Here is a 16178-nt window from a genome sequence, read left to right as displayed (position 1 = left end):
TTTAAGTGGAGCATGTCCAACAGCTCAGGGTTTGACATGGCCTTGTATGTTAAGCAGAGATCGCCTCTGAGTAGACGATATGCCACAGAGTATAGCTGGAGTTTTTTTAGACGGTCAGCATATGGCATCTGCTTTAGGCCTGTGATTCTTTTAGTGAGGTATTTCTGTGGCCTTTCCAGCTGTTGCAGATGTCTTTTGAGGTACATACCAAATGGGGCATTATACTCTATAATGGGTCTAATGAGGGATGAGTACAGTGGGACAATGACCTCCTTTTTTCTGGATGAAAAGTCCTTAGTGATGAGGTGTGCCACGTAGAAGGATTTCCTGACTGTTGTGGCGATGTGGTTATCGAAAGTGAGGCCACTGTCCACTTGTGCCCCTAAGTCTCTCATCACACTTTCGATGTTTAGTGTCCTGCCACCTATGTGGTAGTTAATGGGTACATGTTTTTTTTTCCAAAGGGGATAACTATACATTTCTTGGCATTAAGCTTGAGCACATGGCTCTGGCACCAGGCATCTGTTTCTGTAAGGCCCTTTTGTAGAATATCCACATCATTTGGGGATTCAATAATGGATCCCAGTTTGCAGTCATCTGCAAACTTTGTTAGCCAGAGTCCCTTAGTGTTGGCCTGTACTTCAGAGAAGTAGATGCCAAACAAGAGTGGTCCCAGGACTGAATCCTGAGGTACTCCACTTGTCACTTGTCTGGAGCTGGATTTTGAGTCAGCTACTTTTACAGTCTGGGTTCTGTCAGTAAGCCAGTTGGCACCCCATCGAGTGACGTAGGGATTTATGCCCAGCTTAGTAAGTTTATCTATGATTCCAGAGTGGGGGATGGTGTCGAAGGCCTTGGCGAGGTCCAGATAGGCTGTGTGGACCGCCTTACCCTCGTCCACAGCTCTGGAGACCGATTCAAAGAAGTCAATCAGATTCAGGAGACAAGATCGGCCCTTCACAAACCCAAACTGGGTGGGGTCCAGTGTCTGGAGGTTGCCAATGTCTTTGTTTATAAGTTCCATGATAATGCGTTCCATGCCCTTGCAGATCAGGCTTGTCAGACTGATGGGACAGTAGTTCCCAGGATCCAAGGCGGATCCTCCCTTGTGGAGCGGGATAACTGTAGCTGTGCGCCACTCAGTGAGGTGAGGCTATGATTAAACATGACACTTAGATGGGCTGCCAGTTCATGTTGTAGTTCATGTAGTACACAGCCTGGGATGTCATCTGGTCCCATGGATGCTATATTCTTAGCTTTGGAGAGTGCTGTTTCTACCTATGTGGCTGTGATTATTGGAATTTGGCAATCATTTGGTAATGAGATGGGCCCTTTAGGGGGTGAGAGGGGAGTGAAGTTGGCACTAAATCGATCTGCCAGGATATTGGCAATATCCTTGGGGTCAGTATATTTAATGCCATTCTGTTGTAGCTCAGAGCAGATCTGAGCATTGCCATTTAGATTCTTGACATAACTATAGAATGCCTTGTGGTTGTCTTTGGAATCTTTGGCAATTTTATTTTCGTAACTAGCTTTTGAGGATTTTATGAGGGATCTCAGCTTCTTATTGAGGCTGGTGAGGGAGTTTTTTGCATCCTGGGAATTTCCTCTTTTCTGCAACAGTTTTTTCCTTCTGTTGTATAGTTTGTTTATAGCAGGGGACCACCAGATTGGCTTCCTTTTTTTGGAGAAGAGCATCTTGGTTCTATTTGGGATGGCACGATTCATGCACGAGTGGATGTGCTTGTACAGTGCCTTAGTGTAGGATTCTGCAGTCGAACTTCCAGATCCCTTCTGCGTGGGTGTTGTGAAGTTTGCCACTTCTGACTTCATAGCATGAAGTTGGCTTTGGAGAAGTTTTTTAAGGAGGTTTCCTTATTGGGGGTGGGGGTGGGATGTGGATGTCAAGGGTGATTTGCTTATGGTCAGACCTGACCAATGAGGGGGTGACCACTGGTGTGGAGCATCTATCTCCCATGTTGGTAATGACCAGGTCTAGGATATTGGAGCCCCTGGTGGGACAATGGATTAGTTGATCCAGGGCGTTGGAATTTATGAATTCCAAGAACCATTGGGAAAAGGAATTGGTACCCGAGTAGTTTTCCCAATTAATGGCAGGGTAGTTGAAATCACCTAGTATTAGGGTGTTTGGCAGATATAGATTCCTAAGGATGCCATTTGGAGTAAATTCTGCAAGTGAAGTCTTTCAGCGTGCAATGGAGCAAATCTTTTGGGTTATCCCTGTGCCATAATAGTAGATGATTTATTTGTTGGAGGCAATGGTGAAGCAGAGCATGACAGAAACCTAAAGAAAGTTCTGGATAGAGCACATGAAGTAAACTTGAAGCTCAGTCCTCTGAAGTGTAAATTCAGACTTCCAGAAGTTACTTATTTTGGTGATTTGTTCACAAGTGCAGGATTGAGACCTGATCTGATCAAACAAACAGCTATTCTTGAAATGTCAGCACCAGATAATGTACAAGCTCTACAACGTTTATTAGGCATGGTCAGCTATTTAGGGAAGTTTATACCAGACTTCAATGAGTTGACAGCACCATTAAGAGAACTAACATGCAAAAATGTTGCATGGTCATGGATGAGACATCATGAGAATGCATTTGAAGACCTTAAGCAGAAAAATGCCACCCTACACCTACATTAAGATACTATGACATGAACAAACCAGTTACTCTTTATTGTGATGCTTCAAAATTTGGCCTTGGCGCAGTTATTTTTCAAGAGGTTAGACCAGTAGCCTATGCATCTAGAACACTTACCCAAACTAAGATGCAGTATGCTCAGATTGAAAAAGAGCTTTTGGCAATAGTATTTACATGTTCAAAGTTTCATGATTATATTTATGGTCGAGCTAAACAGATTGAAACTGACCACTAACCTCTAGTTACTATTTTAAAGAAGCCTATGCATTCCGCTCTAGCGAGATTACAGAGAATGATGCTCAAATTGCAAAAGTACAATTTCAGTACAGTCTACACAAAAGGCAAATTGCTTTATCTGGCTGACACCTTATCCAAATTGCCCATTAATATTACAGAACAGCTAGACGCAGAGAATTTTGACTTCAGTGTGATGTCAGTGCGTAATGTTTCCACCACTAAACTTGATGAGTTGAGATCAGACTTAGATTGATCCAATTTTACATAAGCTCAACTACTATATTAATGTTGGATGGCCGTCAAAGCAATCTATGTACCACCTGAAGTGCAAATTTAATTTCCTTACAGAGATGAATTGTTAATGAAAGATGGCATTATTTTCAAAGGTCCTAAAATTGTTGTTCCTGCTTCCTTATAACAAGAGTATATCCAGATTTTGCATCATGGGCATCCAGGATCCGCATCCACTAAGAGAAGAGTCAGAGAGTTAGTATTTTGGCCTTCATTACCAAAAGACATTGATAAAGTACTATGTTATGTAGTCCTATCTCGCCTCCATTATTACGTGTGGTTCGGAGCCGATCCTCGTCTCTGACTCGGCTGCTTAGAAAGCCTGAAAACTTCAGTCGGAAGCTTCTTTTGGTTGGCCATGGCTAAGTGATTCAGTTTATTATTATTACTGCTTATTAGGAGTTTTTTGCTTCTTGTGATGTTTTTTTTTTATTGCTGACAGTCTTTTTGTGATTACCGATTTGTGTCTTTAACCGGATTTGACTTATTGCTGTTTAAAATTTTCTTGGGCCTGTTGGCCGTTTGTGTGTGGTTCCCATGAGTGTGTGTTTTTGACTAGACCGTTTAACTTAGAGGTGCTAGCCTGTCCCCTTTTTCTTTCTTGCACTAGGTTCATTTAAGTTAGAGAACCTAGTAAAATCTTTTTAATTTTGTTGTGGGTGTTAGGGCTAGATCTGCTTAAGTTAGAGGATCTAGTTCCTCTCCTGTTGTGTGAGTGTGTTGGTTTTTTCTCTATTGCCATTATGTCCAAGGAACATAAAGAACATAAACAGTCAGGGTTTAAAAAGTGTACTAAATGTTCGCAAAAAATGTCCATCACCGATGGACATAGCGTCTGTGTGTACTGCTTAGGGGCCATACATATATAAGAAACTTGTCTCTTTTCTCATTCTTTTAGCCCTAGAGTACTCCAGGAACGGAAGAATAAGCTGATTTTAAAAAGCATGTTAAAAGACCTCTAATCGGCCTTATCCAGCCTCAACTTCTGTCTCTGAACCTCCACAGTAGTTACCAAAATCGGAGTTGGCCTCTGTCTCTTTGGCTCCACAGTTTTCGGGGCCGATTGAGATTTTGGACATGGACCCTGAAGTATCGGCACCAAGTGTTTCGGTGCCGATCACTAGCAATCCTCTTCGGAGCTGGTCTACAGACATTCTACCGGTCTCCCCTACTCTAAAATCGCCTATATTGTATAGGTCTCTCACACTGTCCTCCAGATTTTCCAGGAGCTTATCTGAAGAAGATATCGAGAGAGTGGTGCTCAGACTCCTCAAGTCGTCAGCCTTGCCAAAATTTTTATCAGCTCCGACCCATTCGGTCTCGGAGCTGACTCCTGCTCTCTTTCCTCCTCCAACCCAGATTGGGCCTTTGGAGCCGATATTGCCAGTACCGATTATAGTGGTGTCCTCGGCTCCAGCACCCCGTGTGGTTGTCTCAGAGCCGAGTTCCGCTCCAACACTCTTGGCACCATCTGAAGCTCTTTGGTCGGCCCAGAGAGGGACACTTGGAACCGTACCTCTTCGGTGCCGAATCTTCCTCTTGGTGCATTGGCCCGAGTGAGCTCGGACCCTACATTGTTCTCTGAGCCGATTCTTTTAGAGCCATCAGGACCTGCGCTCTCTTCGGAGCCGGGGTGTCATTCGGAGCCGGAGGAATCGATCTTCTTGAGGATGAGGAGCATGTTGGATAGTTCATCCATCCCACGTAGAAGTACCGAATCTATACTCCCTCAAGCACCGACTACAGTCTCAGCATCCTGACTCCCCTGGGATGGTAGAGACCCACAGCCTCAGGACCCCCATTTGGGTGGCCCCCCAATCTTCTGAGACCTTCCCAGAGGACCCCACGAGGAACCCCCTTGGAAGAGATCATGTAAGAGGAAGCATTTAGACTCCCCTGATGAGTCTGTCACATCTGACACTGACCTCGATGAGTCGGAGGGGTCCCCTAAGTCGTCCTCTGAAGATGTCTCCTTTGCCAACATTTTGGAGATCCTCAGGCAGAGAGGCGGCTGGCCCACCCTTACCCCGTCCAATGAGGAGTCAGTGTACCTGAAGGCTTTCGGGTCTCAACCCTCAGCTTCATGGGTGTCTCCTCCATTTGATGAATTACTGGATCTTGTGAGTCAGAAAGCATAGCAGACTCCTGATGCCATGGAACAGGTCCCCAGGAAGCCGAATAAATTTCTTTCCGCCTCTAAAGACAAAGAATTTTTATCCAAGGGCTTACCTGTTGATGCTATGATGGTGGTGGCGGCCACTAAGAAGGAGCTAGCAGAGACTTCTTCTTCTATCCATCCGCCCAATAAGGAATCCCGAACGATGGATAGGTACGGGAAGCGTATCTTCTCTTCAGCGGCTTTTACACTCTGATCGCTGAACTATCTGTCACATTTCACGAGACTTCAGAGAGATCTCCTAAAGGAGTTAGGAGATACTCTTCAGGGTACTTCTACTCAAGCAGTCCCATCTACAGTGTCTGCTCAGTTGGCTACTCTGACATCCATTGTTAACTCCTCCATGCGGCTGATCTCGTACGCAGCTGATGGTGCGAGTAGGGTGGCGGGTTCAGGAGTCTCCTTAAGGAGACATTCCTCAATGCGTCTATGCAACTTTGCCGAGCCTTTCAAGTCTACATTCACCAATGCCCCCGTGGACGGATCCTCTCTTTTTGGACGCAAGGTGAAAGATACTCTCACCAGGTGTGAACAGGAAGGAATGACTCTCTCTGCCGTGGGAGTCCATTTTACCATTCCTTCTAGACCTTACCCTAAAGGTCAGAAGAGCAGTAAAATGTGGTTCAAGAAATCACAGAGATCTTTCCAGAATACACAGGATGATTCCACCTTCAGAGGCAGGGGAGGAGGAAATAATGGTAGACGTCACCCTAGAGGCAGGGAGGCCCACAAAATCAGGGAAGTCGCGATTCCTTTTGTGACCGTCCCTATCAGCGTTCCTGATGTGGAATCCGACTGTGCGTCTCTGTAGCCGGTCGGGGGTCGCCTGTCGTTGTATCCAGATGCCTGGCTAAATCTCACTCGAGACAAGTGGGTACAAGACATTATCACCAGAGGTTACTCTATACCCTTTTCCCTTCCACCACGCCCTCCCAAAAGGATCCCAGCTGTACCACCCAATCACAGGGATCAAGCGGCTATAGAGATAGAAAAGCTGCTATTAAAAAGAATCATCCAAAAGGTCCCAGCAGACCAGACAGGATTCGGAACTTACTCCAGGTTCTTTTTAGTTCCAAAAAGAACAGGAGACTGGAGACCCATCTTAGACCTCAGCAGGTTAAACGAGTATGTAAAGAAGTCCAAATTCCGAATGGTCACTCTACAATCCATACTCCCTCTGTTAGAGAAAGACAGTTGGATGTGCTCAATAGATCTCCAGGATGCCTACTACCACATAATGATGGACAAAGCATCAAGGAACTACCTACGCTTCCAGCTGGGAGGCAATCATTACCAATTTCGGGCGCTGCCCTTTGGTCTCACCACAGCCCCCCTGGTGTTCACCAAGTGCATTGCAGTAGTGCCAGCTCATTTGAGACGTCAGGGAATACAAGTCTTTCCATACCTGGACGATTCGCTCCTGACCGCCGCCACCAGGCATCGTCTAGTTCAATCGAGAGATTCCACAATCAAGCTCTGTTCCCAGTTGGGAATCTCTATAAACTGGGAAAAATCCTCAACTTTGCCCACTCAATCTAGACACGGTTTCTATGATAGCCAGACTACCTACAGACAGAATACAGAATCTTGCGCAGCAAATTTACAGGATACTTCCCCTTCAAAGAGTCAAAGCAAAGGTGGTGTTGCAGCTTCTTGGAACTATGGCATCGACCATAACCTTGGTACCTTTAGCAAGACTACATATGAGGATACTCCAGTGGCTCTCCTGTCATCCCAGTGGTCCTTTCAGCAGTTGCCTCTGCATCACCAGATACTGATCACAGATTCTTGCAAAAAGGATCTATGCTGGTGGATTCAGCCAGGTCATCTTACCACAGGGACTCCCTTTGTACCGCACCAACCCGTTGCCACTGTGACCACGGATGCCTCCCAGATAGGGTGGGGGGGCATTATCTTGATAGGACTGTCCAAGGCACATGGCAAGATCAGGAGGCCCATCTGCATATCAGTGTCCTAGAGATGAGAGTGGTGCTTCTAGCGTTCCAAGCACTTCACAACTTTCTCCCTCTAGGGACGATAGCTATCCAGACCGACAACATGTTGGTGGTTTGGTATCTAAACAAACTAGGGGGGACCAGATCATACCCTTATGTCGAAAGGCCCTCCGAGTTTGGAATTGGGCAATTTCTTACCAACGCTTTCTCATTGCAACGCACATCCCGGGGACTTCCAACGTGATAGCGGACAAGCTAAGCAGGGCAATATTGTTACCTCACAAATGGTCCTTCAACCGGAAAGTAGCTCATCTGATCTTCCACAAGTGGTGACAACCCTGCTGCAATCTCTTTGCCAGCCCCATCAATACCAAATGCAGCACCTTTTTCTCCCTCATCCCCCCTGCGGGAGAGTCTCCAAGAGATGCACTCGTCCATGATTGGCCCCGGGACTCCTTTATGCTTTTCCTCCTTTTCCACTCATTCCCAAGGTCATACAGAAAGCAATGTTGTTGGGAAGCAAGATGATCCTCATCACTCCTTACTGGTCTCGTCAGATTTGGTTCCCTTTTCTCATGCCTCACCTGTTAGACTATCCATGGATTCTGGACCCAGTGCCAGACCTCTTGGCACACATGTTAGGTTCTCTTTACCCCAGTCTCCACACTCTCAAACTGACAGAATGGCTGCTGCAGTTCCGTCACTAGTCAGGCTTCATGATTTGTCTCCAGCTGTAACCCATATTATTACCTCTTCTCACAAGCCTTCGACTAGAAAATTGTATCACAGTAAATGGAAGAGATTTTCCGTATGGGCACACAACAGAGAAGTTTATCCATTTACAGCTCCCATTACTATTGTTTTAGAGTTCCTTTCAAAACTTTTTCACCAGGGTTCAGCAGCTGCTACACTCCGAGTTCAGCTAGCAGCAATATCTAATTTTCATGCGGGGATTAATGATTCCAGTCTTATGTATCACATACTGTGCAAATCTTTTCTTAGTGGTTCCATGATGTTAAGACATCCTGTTCAAGAACCCATCCCTCCCTGGGATCTGAATCTAGTCCTGTCTAGACTTAGTTTGCCACCCTTTGAACCAGCCCACAATTGTCAGTTGAAATTCCTGTCTTGGAAGACTCTTTTTCTGGTGGCAATAATCTCAGCCAGACGAGTTTCTGAACTACAAGCACTATCAGTTAAACCTCCATATTTAATTTTTCACAAAGACAGGGTTTCTCTCCAGACCAATCCTTCTTTTATTCCTAAAGTCTGTTCTCAATTTCACTTAAACCAAACAATTGAATTGCCAGTGTTCTTCCCTAATCACACCAATAAAGCAGAGTATACATTCCATCAATTGGATGTGCATAGGCAACTGTGTTTCTATATCCACAGGACCAAAGGATTTAGAAAATCAGAACAGCTGTTTGTTTCTTTTGCTGATGCGAGAATGGGCGTGCCTGTTTCTAAGGTCACACTATCGAACTGGATCTCTAGTTGTATTTCCTTTATTTACACTTCTCAGGGAAAGGAGTTACCCTTTAAAGTCAAAGCGCATTCTACCAGGTCCTTTTCTACTTCTGCTGCCTTCCAAGCCAGGACACCTATTGATAATATATGTGCAGCAGCAACATGGGCTACCCCTCATACCTTCATTTCGCATTATAAATTAGATTTAACTTCCAGGGGTAGAGCCTCGTTTGGTTCCATGGTACTCAAGAGTATTTTCCAGTGAGCCACCCATTCAAGATGCTATGGACGCTGTCACACATGTAATAATGGAGGCGAGATAGGACTACATAACATAAAGAAGTTATGTACTCACCATAACGTTCCATGTATGTAGTCCATCTCGCCGAACATTATTACCAACCCACCCACCAGCCCCCTTCCTGGAGGATCTGGAAACAGTTTTTTTTTCCCCTTTTTACAGTGGTTTATACCATAAAGGGTGCCTTTATTACAGTTTATTCTTCCAGACCTTTGTCCTTTTCCTGTCTTATCCTAAGATCTGGGGAATGTGCTCATGCACCATGGGATACCTCCTAGCCACGAGACAATCAGAAGTTTTCAGGCTTTCTAAGCAGTCGAGTCGGAGCCATGGCACGTAATAATGTTCGGCGAGATGGACTACATACATGGAACGTTATGGTGAGTACATAACTTCTTTTTCATGTTGTTCAATATGCAATAGTACTAGACCGTATTTGCAGAAAGAATCACATCAGCTAAATCCAGGTCCTGAACTAACTTGGTCAATCGTTGTAACTGATATCTTTGACTGGAGCAATCAACACTATTTGGTTTTGGTAGACTTTTATTCGAATTTGTTTGAGATTGATCTACTACCTAACCTAACATCCACTGCTGTAATTACCAAGTTGAAATGCCATTTCTCAGTTCATGGTAGTTCACACAGAGCTCTTTTTGACAATGGTACTCAATTTACTAGCCAGTTGTTTCAGAAATTTGCAAAAGATGGGACTTTGTACATATCACTAGTAGTCCTGAATAGCCTTAGTAGAATGGTCTAGCAGAATGTGCAGTACAGAATGCAAATCAATTATTTGAAAGGTCAAAACGTGACAGTACCAATGTGTTCTTGATTTTACTTAATCTCAAAAACGTACCCCGTGACGATATTCTTGGTTCACCTGCTCAAAGACTACTTTCCAGGCAAACTAGAACTATGCTACCTATTAATTCCAGTCTGTTGAAGCCTAAACCTAAGAACAATAAAACCGTCAAGAGTCAGTTAACTCATTAACCCCGAGTAGCTTCTCATGGCGCCTGTGTTTAATACCGAGCGCGCCATGAGAAGATAATTATTTCAAGCTCTTAACCCCGAGTGCCTTCGTGAAGCGAGAGAAACTGTAGTGCAAATCTTTAGGTGAAACTAATGTAAAACACACTGACATCGTAACTGAACCTGTAAATTACATTATACAGTTACAATTCAATGTGTTTTTACATTAAGTTCACATTCAAGTTTTACTTCTAATTCAGTTTAAAAGGTTTGTGATAAGCAAGTGGTGGCAGCCAATCGGATTCTTGCAATCCAAGCCACCACTTGCATATAGCTCCACCCCCAACTTAATTTTCTTTTGTTTTATCCCAATAAATAGAGGGTCCAGCAACAGGTATTTCTTTTCTTTGAAATAATATTTGGAGACCTTACCTGCTCCTGAATCCCTTTATTTTATTTCTGCACTCATAGATCGCATTGACGCTCACCGGCATTTGCTGCAAGGAGTTCCTGGTTAGACTATCCAAAAGAACTGCTCTTTTATACCACATCAGGTAAGCTGTTGCTTCATATCCTTCAGAAAATGCGTGCTAACACTAATGGATAGCTGTAAGTGGAGTTGGAGTTAATGTTACAGCGTAAGGATTTACAATTACTGCTGTATTCTACTGCTGTAATCATTGCATTTATTCGATGCGGAATACTGCTGTTGGTACTTTTCCGTTAGCGCGGGAACACTTCTAATGCAGTAGCACAAATGAGCACAAATGAGCTAACTTAGCTTGTTTAATGTGATAGAGCAATATTTAAAAAGTCCCTGATTTGCAGTCTTTTTTCCTTCACTATTTGTGGCTTTATCTCAAGTACCTTGAAAGAACCAAGAGCATTGATTTTGCCACCGATCAATGCTGGTGACTAACAGCAGCTAAAATGTGTCAGATGAATACTGACGTGAGTGCCAAAGGCCGACAGTCTGAAGATTCTGAAGAAAGGCCAAACCTTGTCACCCTCTGTCCTGCGAGCTCTTACACCGCCACTGGGGCAGCCTGCAGCACTGGCCTGAAATGTATATAGTCATTTATGTAGCTCTATGTGGCAGCATGCAATTTCAGCTGACTCAGAATTACAAGTTTTTTTTATTATTTACTTACTTATTTATTTGTTGGCTGGGAAGGTAGGATCTCAGTAGACTTGTGGAACAGCTTAAATATGCTGAAGAGGCTTACACTTCCTCAATAGGACGTGATTGAAAGTGGGGTCAATTGTAATGTGTGCGTGGAGTATTAGCAAGCACTCGCAATTGTTTCACAGCTCCCGATGACGATCCTCGGTGCTTCACTACCAATTGAAGTATTTTTATAGAAACACAACAAAAGTACGACACAAACTCGGAGACTGCAAAATGAGAGACATATGACAGGTATACCTCTCCCCCTGTATGCGCTGGTATTGTGGACAAAGCCAAAAGGAATTGGGTTTGACAGACAAAGACCTCTGGCAGGATTAATGAACAATTAATCATAATTTATAAATACAAATAACTTACTCACATTTAAAACTGCATGTGTGTGCTACCGCATTCGAAGTGTTGCCCCGATAACGGAAAAGTACCCTGCTGTCTATAAAGTAATGCAATACCACTGTCATCAGTTTTTGGAAGCGCTGTTGTTGTTAGATCTTTCTTAGCAGAGCAGTTGCATCTTTGGATTTACTGACTGATCCCCTGTTATTGCTCATTCTGACCGCAAAACTCTTTTACTTTATGTAATAAACGTCTTTCTCTCCTTCAGTTATTGTGGCCACTGAGGGCAAGAGGGCTAGGGGATAGATAACATAGTTTTCATAGGTTAATATTAGGCTATTGCTTTGGTAGATCAGTTTATCAGTATCCATAAACATGAATAACTGTTTTCAAGCCCTTGTGTTTGCCCTGGATACACTTAAGAAGGTCATGGAGCTACTCAGTTTTATGTAGGAAGTCTAGCCCATAAAAAGAAGGATTGTGTGTTTGACAGAGAGAGAGAGAGAGCTTTCTTGCCAACAGGTCCTTTTTATGCTATAGTGGAATTTTAGTTCCCATAAGCAGGTGCTGAGGGTGCTATTCATTTTGTGGATGTGCAGGAGTTCACATATGACTGAAGGCTGTGTAGGCTAGACAGAGGTCCCTTCTCAAGAATCTGTAGGAGATGGAAAACAGACCGAATGCTGGAGGTCTGTATAAAACATGGAAAACTGGAGTTTTCCTCTACTGCAAAACCAGTGGAGAGAGACTGCCAGTCATTAAATTCATATTTCTTATTAACCAAAACCGTCTGAAGTTACAGGTGTCGAGCTTAGTATGCAGTGTGTGTGTTTGTGTGTGTGTGTGTCAGTGTGATTTTTCATGTATGCTTTTTTTTTAAAGTGTGTGTTATAGAATGGAGTTCTGTGATTTCATAGTGAGTGAGCTTGCTTACATTTGTTTAGTCTGTGCGGGTGTGTTATAGAATGGAATTCTGTGGTTTCATACCTTTAAATAGGGAAGTAAATAGTGTGGGAAGAAATAGCCAGGGAATTGTTATGGCTAGGCTTGTGTAGGCCCTAGGGCTTTTATATGATTGGTGTTTTTGTATACGGAAATATAAAATAGAGCTTTCAGTATTATTAAAATGTAGGCTTTTGTGATCAGATGCTGTTCTTCTTTGGTTTATCTTTTGCCAGTATTGCACTAAGTAGAGTTGACATTGTGAAAGGTGTTAAGTGTGCTGTTTATGTATGGGGAAATAAACTAAGAATCCTTTGTACAGTTTTTGAAGTTTTAGAACAACCTTGGGCATGTGATATTGGATTGCCAAGTCTGTTTGTGTTATTACAGGTAGTATACTTGCTTTTGATGCAGAAGGCTGTGGGTTCTATTTCCTATGTATGTAGATGGATTGCTGATACTGTACTGTGTTGTACTTTTTACTTTGGCGGAGATACCTAGTAACTATGAACTTATCAGTTTGCCATCCATTCCCTAATGCAATCTTACTAGCTTACTAGCACAAATTCTAGCTATGCCACTGATCAGTAAGCCATGGAAAATGACTTTTTGAGGTCCTAGCAAACTATAATATTCTTTTCCTAAGATTAAAATATTGCCTACCATAAAATGCCCTACTTTTACCACAAACCCACATACTGCAAGTCATCAAAAACAAAATCCACCGTTAGCAGGCCTGCTGGTAAACAGACTCGCTCAATAGTTCCTTTTAGTACAACTTAGTCTGCATGGTGCCTCCATCATTAAATATTATATATATATATATATATATATATATATATATATATATATATATATATATATATATATATACGTCTGATACATCTTTGATGGTTATTAATGTTAGAAGCATTAAGAGTATATTTTTTTTAATTGGAAAACTAGGTACATTCCCACAAGATTCATGGTGTTACTGTTTGTAACAATGACTGCAAACAAGTTCTGTCAGGGTATAAATGTTTTTACTGTTACAGACATTCTAACAAAAAATCAGGTGGAGGTGTTATGATAGGGATTACAGATAATTATGCCACCTGTGAGGGATTACACATAGTTATGAGACCAGTGATTACTACAGGTTCAATAACACCAATACTATAGACTGTGCAACTGTGACACTAAAGACAACCTTACTAATTTCATGAACTTTTAATCGTGGTTAGACTTCAGAATGGGGGAAATATGCAGGAATGCTACCATTTTTCATTTATTTTCTGAAGTTTGTTGAAAGTCCATTGGGCCAGAATGAGGCAGTTTTCAATGGAGGCCAGGGGAGAAAAGCTACATATACAATTATTACAAAGCTAATATCAACAAAGTGTGACATTGCAGACAGAGAACATTTGGAAATAAGTCTGGTTTCTAGGTGGGTGATGTGTAGTTGGTGAGAACTGGTATGTGCACACATGGGTCATGTGGCAAATGTTTGATTTTACAGCTTGTGTATACTCTGCTCTACTAATGAGGTCACTGGGGCTAATGTTTCATGTTGGTTGTCGTGCATACGAAGGGCTGCTCAAGGGGTTGTTGATGGAAATGTTGCATTCTGGTGGTTGTGCATAGTAGGGCAGACTGCGAAAGGGGTCGCTGGGGAGATGTGGCATTTTGGTGTTTGTGCATACTCAGACTTAGTTTATGGAAATGTGGCTTATTTTCAGCTTTCGTTAATTAAGTTTGCAAGGGAGCATGTCAGCATTTCAGGAAATGTGTACATTTCCCTCTGCATTTTCATGTTTTGTGTTTTATTGTTCTTCTGTTATGCACTTTGTTTTTATTTCATTCTTGACATATATTTATGGCGTCCGTTCACTTTGTGGTAATCTGGATGCACTCCATAGGTAGCTTATTTTGTAGTTAAGGCATGCAAAAGCAAAGCTTTATTTATATTATTAATAAAAGAGAGGGAATATTACAGGGAAAGCTCAACTGGCATGGTTCTGACATGTTGTACTATATACTGTGACATGGTTTTGATGTTTACGGTGCAACGGGCAAGAAAATTGGTGATTAATAGGGGTTGTGTGTATGGGCCATGTTGATGTTACACATATACACACACACACACACACACACACACACACACACACACACACACACACACACACACACACACACACTGTGAAAAGTCAGCATTAGACTAGATTTTGTTTTCGCTTGGACTGGAAATTTCTTAGCAGATAACCTGAAAAATACTGTAGTTAAATAAATGTAGATAGGTAATTATGTACACTTTGGTTTCATTGTATATGTAGTGGGTGGCACAGTGGCACAGCACATAATGTGGGTGTGGGTGAGAGTCTGTTGCCTGGACATTATATGATTGACTTCAATACTTGGCTTAGTTTCTGGTGTGTTTCCTGGGGGATTCAATATTGGTCAGCATGGGAGTACAAGGGTATCAGACTATTTTACTTACGCACCTGTGTTCGTGTATTTGATATTTACTGTTTATTCCACAGAATTTTGTGATGTAGACAAACAATTGTAATATGACTCATTCCTCATTGCTTGGTATGTTGCTAACAAATAGGTGGGAGGATGGGCTCAATAATAACTTTTATACTGTTTTTGCTGAGTAAGTGAATGTCAGAAGACAAGCTATCTAGTTTGACATTTCTGCGTGTCTTATTATTATTAGTATGATTATAGTGAGTATTTGCCTGAGTGAGATAAAGGTTATTACAGAGTGATTACTGACAGCATGGAGCTACCATATTTTTATGCATTTCTCCTGGCTTTGTCAGTCACGTGTGGAATTTAGGTGGGAGGAAGGGCACAGTAATATGTAAGTGTTATACTATTTGACTGACTATGGCCTTATAACAGATTATGACTGTGTTGCATAACACCTGCAGAAAGTAATATAATGAATGCCAGCAATTATCACCTGTGTCTGGGCATGCATAACTTTGCAAGTCATTAGCACAGTGCAGTTACAATATAGTACTGAGTCATTGTCACTTTTCAGGTTAAACTGTCAGCAGCTGTCACTGCTATTCACATAAGTAGAAGTCGTTATCACATTGATGAATGCACAACTCACATTTGGCTCTTTTCTCCACTTGCAGTGATTGCAATACACCCCCACCCCTCCACACTACTTTCATTTATGTCATGTATACAATTGCAAGAAATGTAAGCAGTGTAGGAGGGAAAATGTAGACATTACATCTTCAATTGCTGTTTTTTCATGAGAAAGTGGCTGGAATAAGAGGATTTGTGGTGTACTGTATGAAGAATTTGAATATATATATTATTATTGACTGCCTTGCATCCTCTCATTTGACAGAAAATCATAATTTGTTTTTAACTATAAGGCAATAACAGTATCCAAACTCATATGTTGTATTTATTTGAGACTATTCTGCACTGCTGTGGTAAAATATTCCCTGTGGTTTTGAACTATGAAGTAATTCTGTTGCGTTACTGATTATAGTCTTGCTCTTTTATTTATCATTAAATATATTTAAACCTCCCTTTGTGGGTGAGATACCAGAGGCATATTTCACCTGTTAGACTATTTGCATATCTGTTGGGTGAGCTACCCAAGGTGTAAAGTAGCTGGGGACATATATATATATATATATAT

The sequence above is a fragment of the Protopterus annectens genome, chromosome 16.part0, assembly GCF_019279795.1.
Source record: "Protopterus annectens isolate FY-2018-M chromosome 16.part0, PAN1.0, whole genome shotgun sequence".
NCBI classification, from domain to species: Eukaryota; Metazoa; Chordata; order Ceratodontiformes; family Protopteridae; genus Protopterus; species Protopterus annectens.
This window is presented reverse-complemented; position numbering follows the sequence as displayed.